General features: G+C 36.7%; 1 protein-coding gene across 2 annotated transcripts in view; it reads left to right on the forward strand.

The window, feature by feature from the left end:
- Positions 1-15,799, forward strand: part of CNTNAP2 (contactin associated protein 2) — a 2,323,962-nt gene that overhangs the window by 442,050 nt on the left and 1,866,113 nt on the right. The gene's annotated exons all lie outside the window — the stretch shown is intronic.

The raw sequence follows: 15,799 nt of genomic DNA on the forward strand, positions 1-15,799 counted from the left end.
TTCAGTTTTGTTCGCTCTCTCTCTGCTCTGTTTTAACCCAAGATTGCAAGCTGTATTTCTTAACAATTATTTATTAATTATAGATAAAATACTAAATGTTATTGTCAATAACATAAGTAAAGAGTAACATAAATATTAAAGTTAGAAATGCATTGAATTAAAAATAGCCTATGTAAAGTTCCAATCTTATTGGGAAAATCAGGCCTAAAGTAAAGTTCTACACATGAGTCGTCTGTCATTTTAGATGGTATAAGTTAATTTATAATGGAAGTTTGCATTTTATCAGAGGATGATCAAATGACTGACTTGCTGCATTTGAAAGCCTTCTGATACTAAAACAGTCTGCGTAGGAGAAAAATGGGGGGAAGGAGGACTTCCTGGTGAGGGTAAAAATATAGAATTCAAGCCTACAAATAAAATTGAACTTGATTTTTTTCTGTGGATACTTTCTCATATCCTGGGTTAGTTTTCTTTATAGTATTTTGAAAGTAAGTAAAATATGTAGAATGCCAAAGACAGCAACAGAAACCTCCCAGACTCCTGAGGCTTTAGGAGCACCTGTCATGAAAGTGGGTTTGGCTGATGTAGAAATAACAGTGATACAATATGAGTGCCTTTTATTTTTGACAGTCTCTGCATTTATAAATTGCAAATGTACTGTGTATACAGCCAGCAATTTGTCAAGGAGTGTTGTAGAAATATGTCTGATCCAGATAAAAAGAACCTATGAGTAGAAAAGTTTGGTTTATCTGAACTGTATGCTCAGTAATCAAACGGGGAAATAAGAACAACAGGTTTCTAATCTTTCCTGGCCAGAGAAAAGGGGACTTCATATATTGTAAAATGCAGATACATACTATCTAAAGTAATAATAAAGATTGTTTTCAGACCTACTCTTAACTTCCTACAATTTAGACATTACCAGTAGAATTCCCTTCTAAAGTTCCTACGAAGTCAATACCTCCTGTCTGTCTATTGCATGCTTTACACTCAGGACTAGAGTCTAAATCCAAACTGAGCAATTTACTGCCATTATGATTTTAGGCAATCAGAATCAAGTTTTTCTTCCACAGCTCATAAACAAAAATAGTATCACTTAATGATTAGGCATAAAATTGCTGAGATGCAATATAAGAGAAATATTTTGCATACATCCTAAAATTCTATATAGTTCATGTACACACACACTCTTACACATTTAGGCATGCCATGTCCATCTTTCCTATTTGCCACTTTTGTAATAAAATGTAGTTTTAATTTTTTAAAAATGATACAATGTACATTACCTAAAATGTATAATTTTTCATATATATATTGTATATATATATATGGTCATGGTAGGTTTTCATGACAGGCATGACACTCAAATCTCTTAAAAGAATTTTTACTTTTTTTTAAAGCAATCAATCAACATTTATTTAGTTATACAAACTTAAAACTTTCTAATTTGTATTTTTTAATTAATTGTAATTGACAATTGTATAAATTTATGGGTTGCAATGTGATTGTTCTCAACTTTTATTTTAGATTCAAGGGCTACATGTTCATGTTTGTTACAAGAGTGTATCATGTGATGCTGAGGTTTGGGGTACAATTGAACCTTTCACCCAGGTAGTGAGTATGGTACCCAAATGGTAGTTTTCCAACCCTTTCCCCCTGCCTTGCTGTCCCCACTTGTAGTTCCCATTGTCTATTGTTCCCATATTTATGTCCAAAAAGTATGCTTTAAAAAACAATTCATCTCACATGGACTGTATTCCCTACTTTATGATCATTCAGTGTAGATGGATGGAGTTTCCTTGATGGTGGCATTTAATTATGCTCCCAAAGAAATATGATGAAAATTAAGGTTAAAAGAGAAAATATATGAAAGGAATTTTCTTCATCAGGAACTTCAGTGAGGTAAGTATTATGCTGCAACAGCATGCAATCATCCAATATCCACGTTTATTTTCTCCTTTCTCCCTCATTCTATAATAATGAGAAAAAAGCAGACACGTGTGATTCCTAATCCAATTTAAAGTTTTGCCACCTGATGATAGATTGTTATTTTTGAACCACATTTAGCAAAGGACAGCAAATTGCACTCAGAATTACACAATATTCACTGGAATCTGTAGCTTTCATTCTAAGTCGTTTTTCTTTCTGCAATTGTTCACTCTTTAGAAGCAATGTCTGCCACTACTTATATACACAGAAGAGAGCAGCTAAGAATAAGCATTAGTTCCACATCATTAAAATGAGTATTAATAATAATAAAGGAAACCCTTTCCAAATGGGGATTTATGTTTGAGAATTCAGTATTTTAGTCCAAAGGAAGAAGAAACAGGAAAGTCTTTGAGCAGGTTTTTCTCTATAGTTTTAATGATGCACTGGGGGAGGGCGCGGCAATGAGAGACACAGAGAAGCAGGTGGAAGGGAAGTAAGGAGGGATGAGAAAAGTAGAGTATTGCCTGCTCACTGCTGCCACCCCGGTTTCCCCCCACCACCACCATTCTTAAAGACTCATCATTTGTAGCTTTATGGAAAAGGAACTAATGCATCTAGAGCAGAAAAAAATAAATAATGTACTTGTATCGCTTATTTATTGCGGTGTGATAAAACACTCCAAGACATCTCTAGTCACGTTGCGTGAAGGGTCAAGGACACACAGGGTCATGTTCATTAGACGCTGTGATTGTGAAAATGTACCACAGATAATACATTTCCCCAAAATATTAATAAGTGCAAAAAAGAATATCAATATTTTTAATTTGAGAAAACTCTGTATTTGCAAATAGTTCAAAAGCATATTTTTAATCAAATAATTATACTAGAACTTAACGATTAAAATCATCGTAAATATGAAATCAGCTGATTTTCAGTAGTGAATCTTGTGTAAGGTAGAAAGACATTTCTATTTGAAGGGTTAAAATTATTATCGCAAGTCCCCTAATGTTTAATAACCTAAGGCATGGATTTGGGGAGAAAATTAACAATTTATAGTGCTAGGCATGCCAACAATGATACAGTAGTAAGTTTTGATAGATAAGAAATTTTGTTGGATTCTGAAATATACATGACAATATCTGTATCCTATCAACTTTATGAATGTGTCCTATTTGGAGGGAGAAAAGGTATTTAGGAGATAAATCGGACACAGAATTACTTCTTTTATTATAAATGTTAAATTAAAAAAAGTTTTCAAAATGAGAAAGGTATCTCTGAGAAAAATGAAATTAATGCCTATTTTAAAACATTAAAATACCTACATTTTAATTTCCTAAACATATAATTTCTTTCTTTATTCGTGCAACATCCTTATTTACTTACTAAGTTTGTATCAATGTTATAGGCTTCAGTTAAAAAAAAGTAAAATTGTAAAAAGAGCCTGTCATCATGCGCGTCACAGTCTAGTAGAGTCAGGCAAATAAATTAGTGAAATATGTCATGTCAGATAGTGAACGCTAAGGACACAACACAAGGAAGGGAGGTGGGAAGCTCTTCTGGTGGGGAGGCCTTGCGATTTTAAGTTGGGTGGTATGGGAAGATGTCACTGAGTAGATGGTATTTAAATAAAGAACTAAACAACTAAAAAACTAAGCCTTATTGTTCCCTGGGACAGTGAGCATTTCAGGCAGAGTTGGAAGAGCAGATGCAAGTAAGTGCCTGAGGTAGGCATTCATTGGCCAGGTTTGAGCTATAACAGGCCAGTAAGCGTTGGGTTGAGTAACGCGGGGGATATTAGTAGCAGATGACACTGGGGAGAGAGCAGGCATAGAGGTAGGTGGATTGAATGAACCTACAATGGCTAGGTAAGTCTTCATAAGAATTTTGATTGATGTGAGAAGCTATGGAAGGGATTTGAGCTCAGGAATGACATAATCTGATTTACATTTTAAAAGGATTATTCTAGTACTATGTTGAAAATAGATGGTGAGTCAGAAAAGAAAGGAAGAAACATCCAAGTCAGTTAGGAGGCTATTAGAATAATCATATGAGAGACCATAGTAGCCTATGCCACAGTAATAGCAACAAAGGTGATGAGAAGTAATCTGGTTTTAGAAATATTTACAAGGTTTGGAAGGAAGAGCTAATAGGATTATCCATTATCTTGGATATGGGCTATATTAATCAACTTTAATTTATGTGGCCATGACAAACAACCTCAAGTCTTTCCCCAAATGTCAGTAATTTACAACAGTGAGCATTGATTTCTTGCTCAAGTTACATAAAGCAGCTGTGGGTCTGGCTCTGCTCACCTGAAGGTCAGCCTGGAGCTGCTTGACTTGTGCTCATGTTAACCATGCATCCTAGAATCCAGGCTGTGGGAGCAGTTTCTATCACATAAATGCTCTATTCATGGCACAGGGAGGGGTGCCATAGCCACAGTGGGCAATCTTCTTAAAAGTCCTGTGGAGTTAAGGCATAAGTCACACCTGGTTACATTCCGTTGCCCCAAGCAATGTGGCCAAGCCCATGTGGCTGGCTAGGGAGAAACACTTCTCCTATGGGAGGTCTCTCAGTTCTCTTTATCTGACAGAGAAGGGAGCAAGCATTTGGCAAGCACAACACAATCTTCAACATTGCAGACAAGAGAAATCAAGGCTTTTCTCCTAACAAACTAGAAAAATGAAGTCACTGTCCACCGAGATGGGAAAGACAACAGGTAGAATAAGTTTAAAAGCAGACAAAAAATGGATGATAATATGAAACTGTGATGTGATATTGGAATTATTTTAAACATTATCATAAAAATTTATTATAAGATGTAGAAAATCTAAGTTATCAAATGTCTGATCAGTCGTACAAATGACATGAAATAAGGTACTAGGTCATTTTCATTTGAAGTGAAATAACCACCCAATTCAGAACAATTAACAGGGGGTAATGAAAATACCTGTATTCATACACGTAGCCCATTTTAAAGTCATATAATTATTATTCACAGATCATCGGCTACATTTAAGGGATGGTGATATTCAAGCTGTCTTGTATTTCACATCTCTAAGTGTCATCAATATTTCCCTTTACTATAGAAAAAGCAAACTAGTATCAAATCGACATGGAATGATTATCAATGTATATTTCCCTTGTGTGGATGTAGTATTCTGCAACCCCTGTTTAAGTCCTTTTTCACAATGCTGTATCATGTTTCTTACATCACTTAAGCTGCTGGTACATGGGTTTCTGAAGAATGAGGGAGGGTTAATCAGCTTTTGGCAGAGATCAGCAAAATTTGCAAGCATTTTAGCCTCTCCATCAAGACTCAAAATATTTTGGAAACTACAGGACAAAAAACCAACCCATCCAAGCAGAAAATTAAAAAGCAATCTGCCAGTTCAATGGAATTCAACCTTTGCTAGGCTGCAAATGCTGGTAAAATGGTTAAATATTCATTCGTGATTACCCAGAGACATAAAGCTACGGTAGAAACATGAAAAAGAAAATACATAGACTGTGGGCAGGTGGGAAAGAAAACAGGACTAAATTGTGCATCTATGGAGCAGTGCTGTTTGTTTTCTTTTTAACTTGATTTCTATCAAGATGCTGAAGAATTCTCAATTTAGATAAGATGAGGAAGAAGAGGGGGATCATCTCCCCAACTCCCGGTTTAAAAGGGACACTCTTTTTTCTTTGTGCATTGAATTTTTGCCTAAAATTTCCTTTTATTATAGAGGTGTTCTCTTTTTCTCTCTTGAGAGTAAAATATTCCACAAAGTCACCAGCCATGAAGGTCAAGAAATGTTTGTTGTTTTGACTGTTAATTTCCTAAAAGAAAAACAAAACAACAGCAATAGTTGCGTAAGGGAAGACTGAGTTTATTAAGCCTGTCATGGTAAAGAAGAGCACGCCTGGACAAAGGAGTGCCTTGAAAAGGGAAGTCAGAGGAGAGTGTTCACACAGGTGCAGCTTCTGGGCTGAGTGATTTTTAAGGCGTCTTGCAAGACAGAGCACTGGATAAGGCCAGGCAGAGTTTAGAACTTAATAGCTTTGGATTGGTGAGCACAGTGTGGCAAGAGTCTTAAAGTGATTACATGAGCAAGGTCTTAATCTTGACAGCTAAGCTGTTTACTTGGTTCATGGCCTTATATTCCAGAAGCAAGCAGTTAAATTATCTTTATTGGATTCAGTATTGTTTAACATAGGGTCAGAGAATGGTGTCCATTTCAATGCTCAGTAGAAAATTTACGTATTTTGTGAAGTTTTGGGAGAAAACTTCAACCTAGTTTAGAGATATCTGCTCCATGTCCCAAACTTCCCAGATAAGGAAGATTACTCTGGTATCATTCTCTGCCAGACATCACATCAAGAAATAACAGAAGCTGAAACTGGAATTACATTATAATCCATAAAAGGCTGATAACAAAAAGAAGTATTACAATGACCCTGTCTTCTTCAGAAGATCCAATAAAAAGGCTATGCAAGACTGCACAAGCTACTTCCTCTAATTTCTTGGCTCCCATACCTATCATTTTATTTCTCTACTGGCCTATGAGTCCCAAAATGTGGCATAGATATTGACTCCAAAGAGAGGAAGTGATTAAAATCTACCCCCATTGGTTAGAAGCTGGCCATTACCAATACTCCTGGTATGGCATAAAATTGCCTCAAACAATACGGCATGCAGTACTGCTCTTTGAGGGCTAACGCCAATTAAGGGAAATTGCATACTTGTTTCTTTTATTTTTAACTTACTGTTAGAAAAATGTTAACTATATTTTTGAGGGGAAATGTTGCCATTACAGAATGTGTGTTTCATTATGCATATCCTATTGGTGAATAATTTGCAAACCCTCATTTGACCTAGGGAGCGTTGGATTGTCAAGCTTTATATCCCCAAATTGCCGTCAAGCAGATAACTTGTCTCTATCATTTTTATTTTTGATGGCAATTTTTCTAACTCTAAGAAACCTATAAAGCATAATTGTTCTAAAATATCTCCACTATTAATCCTTTTAGTCTCATTTTTTCAGAACATACTGAAACAGAAATAGTCTATCACATTTTCCTCCACCTGCTTCTTTTCTTCCTCCTTGTACTTCAGAGCTAAGGAATGAATTCAGAATTGCTTCTGTCAGGAGAGTGAAACAATTGATCCAGTAATTGCCCTGTCAAGGGTTTTGGTGAGAGAAGTATTCTGAAATCACAATATAATGCAAGTCTCATAAAGGATTTCCTAAATAATATGTTGCTCTCCCTACTGAATAAAATATACCTCATCCTACATTCCCTCCTTCAGGTCTAATGAGGAGAGCTCTATCTAGTCTATGGATTTAACACTCTAAGATAATTTACTTTGGACAAAGATCTTTGGAGAAACTTCATTATATTTTGAAGTCATTAACATGACTCAAGAAAGTCCCCAATTAAATCAAGATGAGGCATATGACAGTAGGCATCTGTAGACAGACTCTGCCCCTTCATTTTGCCTCTGTAGAAATATTATTTACATTCATGGGCTTCCATATGCCTGATGTTTTCCTATTTTTGTTGTTATTCTGCTTCATTACTGCAAATGTCAGACCTTTAAGAGTGAGGTTATTAAACAGCAAAACACAGAGTGATGGGCATTTGTAAAAGATACATATCCAGGGAAGATGCTTCTCTCCCACTGCCAGCCATACAAGCTGAGGCTTCCTTCTCATCACTGAAGAAGACAAGGAGACAAGAAGCACATTATGTCATAAAGACAATAGGAATCTTGCAGGTAACCTTTTCACCAGAAAACCTCTCATTTGCCCTGCCTTGCATGTACTGTTCTTGAATGATTTATTGCCAAAATATTCTTGAATTTCCCATATTGTTAATTTAATGTTCTTAGTAACAAAAACTAACCATGGGATTGATATAACAGAAAATTGCAGTCACCTCAGGGCAGAAATTATTATTTTAATCTAGCCATGAAAATAAACATTTTTTTCAGTTAACTCAAGTCCTTAAAAATGAGGTGAAGTGTGCCTACCACAAAGTGTTGGCAAGCCAGGGAAAGTCAGGCAGGGTGTTCAAGGAAATTAAACACATCCAGCTTGTTTATTCTACTGTCTTCTTGTTTAGTTCTTCTAAAAATCAGTTTTGATGGGGAGCTCTGGCAAATGTTTGTGTTCCATTAGTTTAATGTGATAGAGTAAAAAACATTCTGGCTGGCAGCTAGGCTATAAGGGGAGTGCTGAGCTTTGAAACAGAAACCACAATTTATAAAATGACTGCAATAGGACTTGTAAAACACATCAATTATAGCAAACCACACAAGAATCACAGATAATCTAAGAATATACTCTTTAACACCAGCTCATTTAGATCTACATGTTCCAAGGTAAGAACACAAATAAACCAGTCTGGCAGAAACCACCTAGACTTGTGTTCTAAAGACAACTGTTCCAGTAAAGTCTCTCTATTTGAAAATTCAGACCAATCCCTGCTAAGGCCATTTTATCAGGTAATTTTGGCCCCTAAACTCTAAAGGTATCCTTCCCTGACTCTCTCCTTTAGAGACCCCCCTTACTTCCCATGATATGCATTCTCCCTGTCAAGCATTTTGATAAGTCTGACTTTAACCATAATGGTGTTGGTTGCTCTTAGCTGGAAGGCTTTGACTTACAATATTGGAAAGATTAGAGAGATAACTATAAGTAGAAATCATCCAGGTTATGATAAATAAGCTGTTGAATTATATGATTTGTTTCTAGGATTTTTCTCTGAGCATGTATTAAATCAAACTTTCTCCAATTTGGAGCGAAGTAACAATATCTTTTAAAGCTTCTCTATAGAAGCAGAGAGTAGAATGGTGATTACCAAAGGCTGGGAAGAGGGGATGGGAGTTGGGGAGATGTTGGTCAAAGGATACAAAATTTCAGTCAAATAAGAAGAATAAATTCAAGAAATGTATTGTACCACATGATGACTGTAGTTAATAATAATGTAGTATTCTTGAAAATGGTTGAGTAGATTTTAAGTGTTCTCGCCACAAAAAATGATAAAACTATGTCAGATAATGCAATGTTAATTACCCAAATGTAACCATTGTACTATACATATACATATATAAACACCACATTGCACTTAATAATTTTTTATTTAAATAAGTAAATAATTTTTTAAGAAAAACTCTCCAGGTGATTCTAATGTGCAACCAAATATGAGAAAGTATAAGTTAAAATATTAACATCTTTCAATAAAACATTTTTTAAATTACATGATGAATTACATATATAAAATGGATAGGTCCGTGGTGAGTGACTTTGACATACATAAACCTCAGTCAATGTATACCCCATACCCAAGAACATTCCCTCATTCCCCTTTCCATTCAGCCCCCTCCCATAAGTAAGGATTGTTTTTCTAGCACCATAGATTAGTTTTGCCTGTTCTTGACCTTCATGTGAGTGAAATCACACACTAGAGCGGTTGTTAAAGATAACTGACATGAGATCCAAAAATGTCAACCTAGAATGAAAGGGCTTCAGCTTTGAGAAGCTCTTCAGATACATTTCACTGTAATACCCTAATTTTCCACTTGAGGTCAACAAGATCACATAGCTAGTTAATGGCGTAGTCGTGAACAAATTTGTTGTTTCCTAAACTCTCTTTATTGATATTCCTTCTATCATTCATCAATATGTTGATAAATAGCAACTGAACTATAAACTTCAAAATATATCTAAAAACCCCAATTTCTACTGCTTTTACTTTAGTTCAGGCCTGATGAAATACTTAACTAAACTTTCCGGACAAACTTCCAGACTGGTCTCTGTCTTTAGATTCTTATTTATTTATTCATTCATTAAAAAACCACTCCTTGGGAATTCATATTCTAATGAACTTCATTCTGCAGTCCACTCCTGACTTTATTACACAGATCTGATTATGAAGTCTTCATTGGTTTTAATTATCAGGGTTACAAATATGTGGACTGCTGACTAAAGGCAATCCACAGAGCTGATTTTTCCTTCTCATAAAATTAGTTTAAAAATTAAATTACTTGTTAATAATTAAAACTGGGACAACTCTGAGTGATGATTTAGTACCCTGAGTTTTCTTGAAACATAAGAATGTCTAATAACACAGAGCTCTCGATTTTCTTCTGTAATCACTGGAAACTGAGGAGTGAATATGTTCTTTAGTTTATTACAGCCTCATCCAGTGACTTACTGTGTTTCTGACAATGCGGCCACATGCAGCCACACTTCATTTATCTGTGTCACCTTCTTACCTATTTAGGCATTTTACATTTTCACCCTAGTTTTCTGAGATGAAGTCTAAATTCCTTGTCCAAGCAAGTGAGGCCTTTGCCTTTAAAAGCACATTTTCCACTACATCTTACTGAATTATATCCAGCCTAAAACAGTTGTTCTTCCCTGAGTAACAAAATATGAATGATAACACTATTTTGATTGGAAATCTAACAATTTTGCTTTTCTTCTCTTTTTTTCCCCCATAGAAATAAGGAATAGTTATATTTTCCCTTACTTCTTGGGATGGCTTCCTCACCCCCGTGAGGAAAGAAAACTAGGATCTCAGTTGATTAGGTGTTCAAGTTAATAGGAAATTAGAGTCTATATTTAAAGAACAAGAAAAGCGGGGCCTTTACCACAAGAGGCAGAGTGCCTTGAAGGAGCCGATATTAAGCAGGTTGTGTTTCTTTTTTTTATTTTATATTTATTTATTTATTTATTTATTTATTTTATTATACTTTAGGTTTTAGGGTACATGTGCACAATGTGCAGGTTTGTTACATATGTATCCATGTGCCATGTTGATTTCCTGCACCCATTAACTCGTCATTTAGCATTAGGTATATCTCCTAATGCTGTCCCTCCCCGCTCCCCCAACCCCACAGCAGTCCCCGGAGTGTGATGTTCACCTTCCTGTGTCCATGAGTTCTCATTGTTCAATTCCCACCTATGAGTGCAGGCTGTGTTTCTTTTGCCAAGTACTGAGCCAGGCTCTAGTAGACCAATAGTAAAAATGTGGTTCTCGCTAAGGAAGATTGCAAACCAGTCTCAGAGACGGATAAGTCACTAGATAGTGTTGACAGTATAGGAATTGTCACAGGGTACTCTTGTAGCATAGGAGCAGTATATACTAGGGGACCTGCCATCTGGACTAGAGGAAGTTCTTTCTAAGTTTCTAAAACTTAAGCCTGAAGAACTAGTACATGTATGAGTAAGCAAAGCAAAAAGGTGTTTAGGCAGAGGAAATCGCAAAGATAAACGGATAGGGCACAGATTCAAGGTATCTTTGGGGTAGTTTACCATAGTCACAGAGAAGCTCAGGTAGGAGGGAGTATGGAAAGGCAATGATTAGGGGATTTGGAGAAAAATTGAGTGGAACAGAGGTAGAGGATGAAATCATTAGCCCTTGCATTTTATTCAGTGTAATTTTCTTTCTTTCCTGAGGGAGTGGGAGTTATCAACATATTTTTTGGAGAAGTGTAAGGTGACAGAATTGTAATATCAGCTACCGTGAACTGTTCGAAGTTCTCTTTGTAACACAAAAAAAATCAAAAACTGATTTATTCAGAGTTAATTTTTTTAAAATACTTTCAGTTCTGGGATACATGTGCAGAACGTGCAGGTTTGTTACATAGGTATACACTTGTCATGGTGGTTGGCTGCACCCATCAACCCATCATCTACATTAGGTATTTCTCCTAATCTATCCCTCCCCTAGCCCCTCACCTCCAGACATGCCCCACTGTGTGATATTTCCCTCCCTGTGTCCATGTGTTCTTATTGTCCAACTCCCACTTATGAGTGAGAACACACGGTGTTTGGTTTTCTGTTCCTGTGTCAGTTTGCTGAGAATGATGGTTGTCAGCTTCATCCAGGTCCCTGCGATCATTAAACAGTCAGGAAACAACAGATGCTGGAGAGGATGTGGAGAAATAGGAACGCTTTTACACTGCTAGGAGTGTAAATTAGTTCAACCATTGTGGAAAGACAGTATGGCAATTCCTCAAGGACCTAGAACCAGAAATACCATTTGACCCAGCAATCCCATTACTGGGTATATACCCAAAGGATTATAAATCATTCTACCATAAAGACACATGCACACGTATGGTTATTGCAGCATTATTCACAATATTCAGAAGTTTTATGGTAATACTGGTAAACAAATATAGCAAATAGCTTTTTGGAAACAATGGATCATGATATATTCCACCTCGTATGATCAGAATTCACTTAGAAATGGGCTTTAGGGGGCTTGTGGCATTCAGAGAAGGCTTTATATAAGAAATGGAGCATCCTCCTAAAGGAAACATGGGTGTTGAACTACAGTGAGATTGGGGGTAAAACATTTCAAGTTGAAAAGGATGAGGCCATGGTGTGTGTGTTTGTGTGTGTAGCTTAGAGGGGAGACTGATGTTGGGAGATTCTGAGATGTGACTGATAGCTAATAATTTTGAAACTGATTTGGTAGAACATTTCTGACTCTTCTTAAGTAGGAAAGTGGCCTAATGAAAATAATGTTTGGATTATTGCGTGTGGCATTCAAGTTTTCTAGAATGCAAAGACTGGTAATAGCAAGAGCTGTTGGATGGATAGCAAGATGCACTACCAAATAAATACTTTAGAAAATTTGAAGGTATAAAATCCTCAAGAACTAAAGGCATTGCAGGGTAAACAATGTTTCCAGAGTTGAAACCCGAAGCTCGTGTCTCCAAATCACCTTCCCTGTAAGACGAGTGAGGAAATCAGCTTTCCTTATAATGGAGCTGCCTCCCCTTCGATTCCTTCTAATTGGTACTGTCTAAGTTATACTTGGTCTCAGAAATTATCATAACAAGTTGTATTACTCCGTTCTCACGCTGCTGTAAGGGCACACCCGATAGTGGGTCATTTATAAAGGAAAGAGATGTAATGGACTCACAGTTCCACATGACGGGAGGCCTCACAATCATGGTAGAAGGTGAAGGAGGAGCAAAAGCACATCTTACATGGTGGCAGCAAGCAGAAGTGCTGAGCAAAAGCCCCTTATAAAACCATCAGATCTCCTAAGAACTCATTCACTGTCACAAGAACAGCAGCACTGGGGTAAACATACCCGTGATTCAATTACCTCCCACTGGGTCCCTCCCACGATTGTGGGAACTACAATTCAAGATGAAATTTGGGTGGAGACACAGCCAAACTGTATCACAGGTCATTCTAATAGTAATAGGTATCTCTGTTGATGTATCCACCTGGAACAGAGAGGGAGACAGGCAGGGGAGTTGTTTAGGTCGTAAGCACTTAGCGTGCCTTTTCAGCCACAGTGTAAGTTCAAGTGTGCCCAAAGGTCTGAAATCCCAAATTTCACAGGTGTACAGGATGTTTAGGTTTACCAGGACTTATTCTAATCCCAATGGCATCTTTGTTTTGCATAAGAGTCTAGTATTCTTATAGTTCTTTCTTTTCTATTATTTGAGACTTTAATTAAGCCATAGTGTGTAATTGTAAATTCATGTGACCTTAAACTGTAATTTTTATTATGTTTCTTCTGAATTTACACATTTAAAGCCATTTTGTTTTTTTATTTTTATTTTTTGATTTTATTTTATTGTGGTAAGAACCCTTAACTTAAGATCTATCCTCTCAAATGTTTAAATATATAATGCAGTAGTGCTGACTACAGGCACAATGTTACTCCAGACCTCCCTGATTTTGCACAACTTAAATTTCATGCCTATTTATTTATAACTTACCATCCCTCTTCCCTCAGCTCCTGGAAAACACCATTATGCTCTTTGATTTGGCTATTTTAGATACCTCCTCCAAGAGAAATCATGCAGGATTTGTCTTTCTGTGACTGGCTTATTTCATTTAGTACAATATCCTCAAGATTCATCCACATTGCATATTGCAGAATTTTCTTTATTTTAAATCTGGATAGTATTCTACTGTCTGTGTGCATTCGTCCGTTAATGAACATTTAGGTTATTTTCATACCTTGGGTATTGGGAATGTTGCTGTGATAAACGTGGAAGTGCTAATATCTCTTCAAGATCCTGGTTTTAATTATTTTGGATAAATGCTCACGGTGGGATTGCTTTATCATGTTTTTTTTTAAAGGAACCTTAATACTAGTTTCTTTTTTTGGGGGGGGGGGCGGGGATGGAGTCTTGCTCTGTTGCCCAGGCTGGAGTGCAGTGGCGCAATCTCAGCTCACTGCAACCTCTGCCTCCCGGGTTTGTGCCATTCTCCTGCCTCAGCCTCCAAATTAGCTGGGACTATAGGCGCCTGCCACCACGCCCGGCTAATTTTTGTATTTTTAGTAGAGACAGGGTTTCATCATGTTAGCCAGGATGGTCTCGATCTCCTGACCTCGTGATCCGCCTGCCTTGGCCTCCCAAAGTGCTGGGATTACAGGCATGAGCCACCATGCCTGGCCAATACTGGTTTCTATAGCAGCTGCACCATTTTGCATTCCCACCAATACCATGCATGGGTTCCAGATCCTCACAGACACTTGCTGCCTACTGCATTTTTTTCAACTTTTATTTTAAGTTCAGGGGTACATGTGTAGGTTTCTTACATAGGTAAACTTTTGTCATGAGGGTTTGTCATACAGATTATTTCATCACTCAGGTATTAAACCTGGTACTCATTAGTTATTTTCCCTGATCCTCTCCCTCCTCCCACCCTCCACTCTCTGAAAGGCCCCAGTGTGTGTTATTTCCCTGTATGTGTCCGTGTGTTTTCATCATTTCACTCCCACTCGTAAGTGAGAACATGTAGTATTTGGTTTTCCATTTCTGTGTTAATTTGCTAAGGATAATGGCCAACGTCTCCATCCACATCCCTGGAAAGAGTATGATTTTGTTCTTTTTTACGGATGCATAGTATTCCTTGGTGTATGTGTACCACATTTTCTTTATCCGATCTATCACAGATGGGCATTTAGGTTGATTCCAGGTCTTTGCTATTGTGAATAGTGCTGCAAAGAATATACACTTTTGACTCAACAATCCCATTACTGGGTATATACCCAAAGGAACATAAATCATTCCACTATTAAGACACATGCCTTTTGCTTTTTTCATAATCGCCATCCTGAGAGAAGTGAGGTAGTGTCTCATTGTGGTTTTCATGTGGATTTCCCTGATGACTAGTGGCACTAAGCAATTCTTCATAGGCCTTTGGGCCCTTGTGTGTCTTCTTTGGATGAAAGTCTGGTCAAGTCCTTAGCTCATTTTTGTTGATGTTATTTTAAAGTTTTTGTTATCATTGTTGTTTTTGTTATTGAGTTGGAGTTTCTTATGTATTTCGGAAATAATCACTTATCAGATATAAGATTTGGAAATATTTTCCCATTCTCTAGGTTTTTTTTTTTTTCATTTTGTTGATTGTTTCCTTTGCTGTACAGAAGCTTTTTAGTTTGATATATTCCCACTTGTCTATTTTTGGTTATGTTGCCTGTGCTTTAGGTGTCCAAGTCATGAAATTATTGCCAAGACTAATGTCATAAAACTTTTCCCGTATGTTTTCATCTAGGAGTTTTATAGTTTCAGGTCTTATAGTTGGGACTTTAATCCATTTTGAATTGATTTTTGTATGTGTGGTATAAGAGCCCAATTTCCTTTGTGTGTGTGTGTGTGTGTGTGTGTGTGTATGTTCAGTTTTGTCAACAACATTTGTTAAAGAGACTGTCTTTACCCAATTTCCTATTTTGGGCATCAAGCCATTTTAACAAGAATTTTAACACTATAAATTTTATGAGAGATGCATATGCTTAGGATGAACAGTTAAAATTAATAAATTGACAGCACATGCCAGATTAAGCTCTGTTATGTCTTTACTGTAATTCTTTGATATTTTTAGTATTTCAATTGCAG

This window comes from Symphalangus syndactylus, chromosome 6 (genome assembly GCF_028878055.3).
Source record: "Symphalangus syndactylus isolate Jambi chromosome 6, NHGRI_mSymSyn1-v2.1_pri, whole genome shotgun sequence".
Classification (NCBI taxonomy): domain Eukaryota; kingdom Metazoa; phylum Chordata; class Mammalia; order Primates; family Hylobatidae; genus Symphalangus; species Symphalangus syndactylus.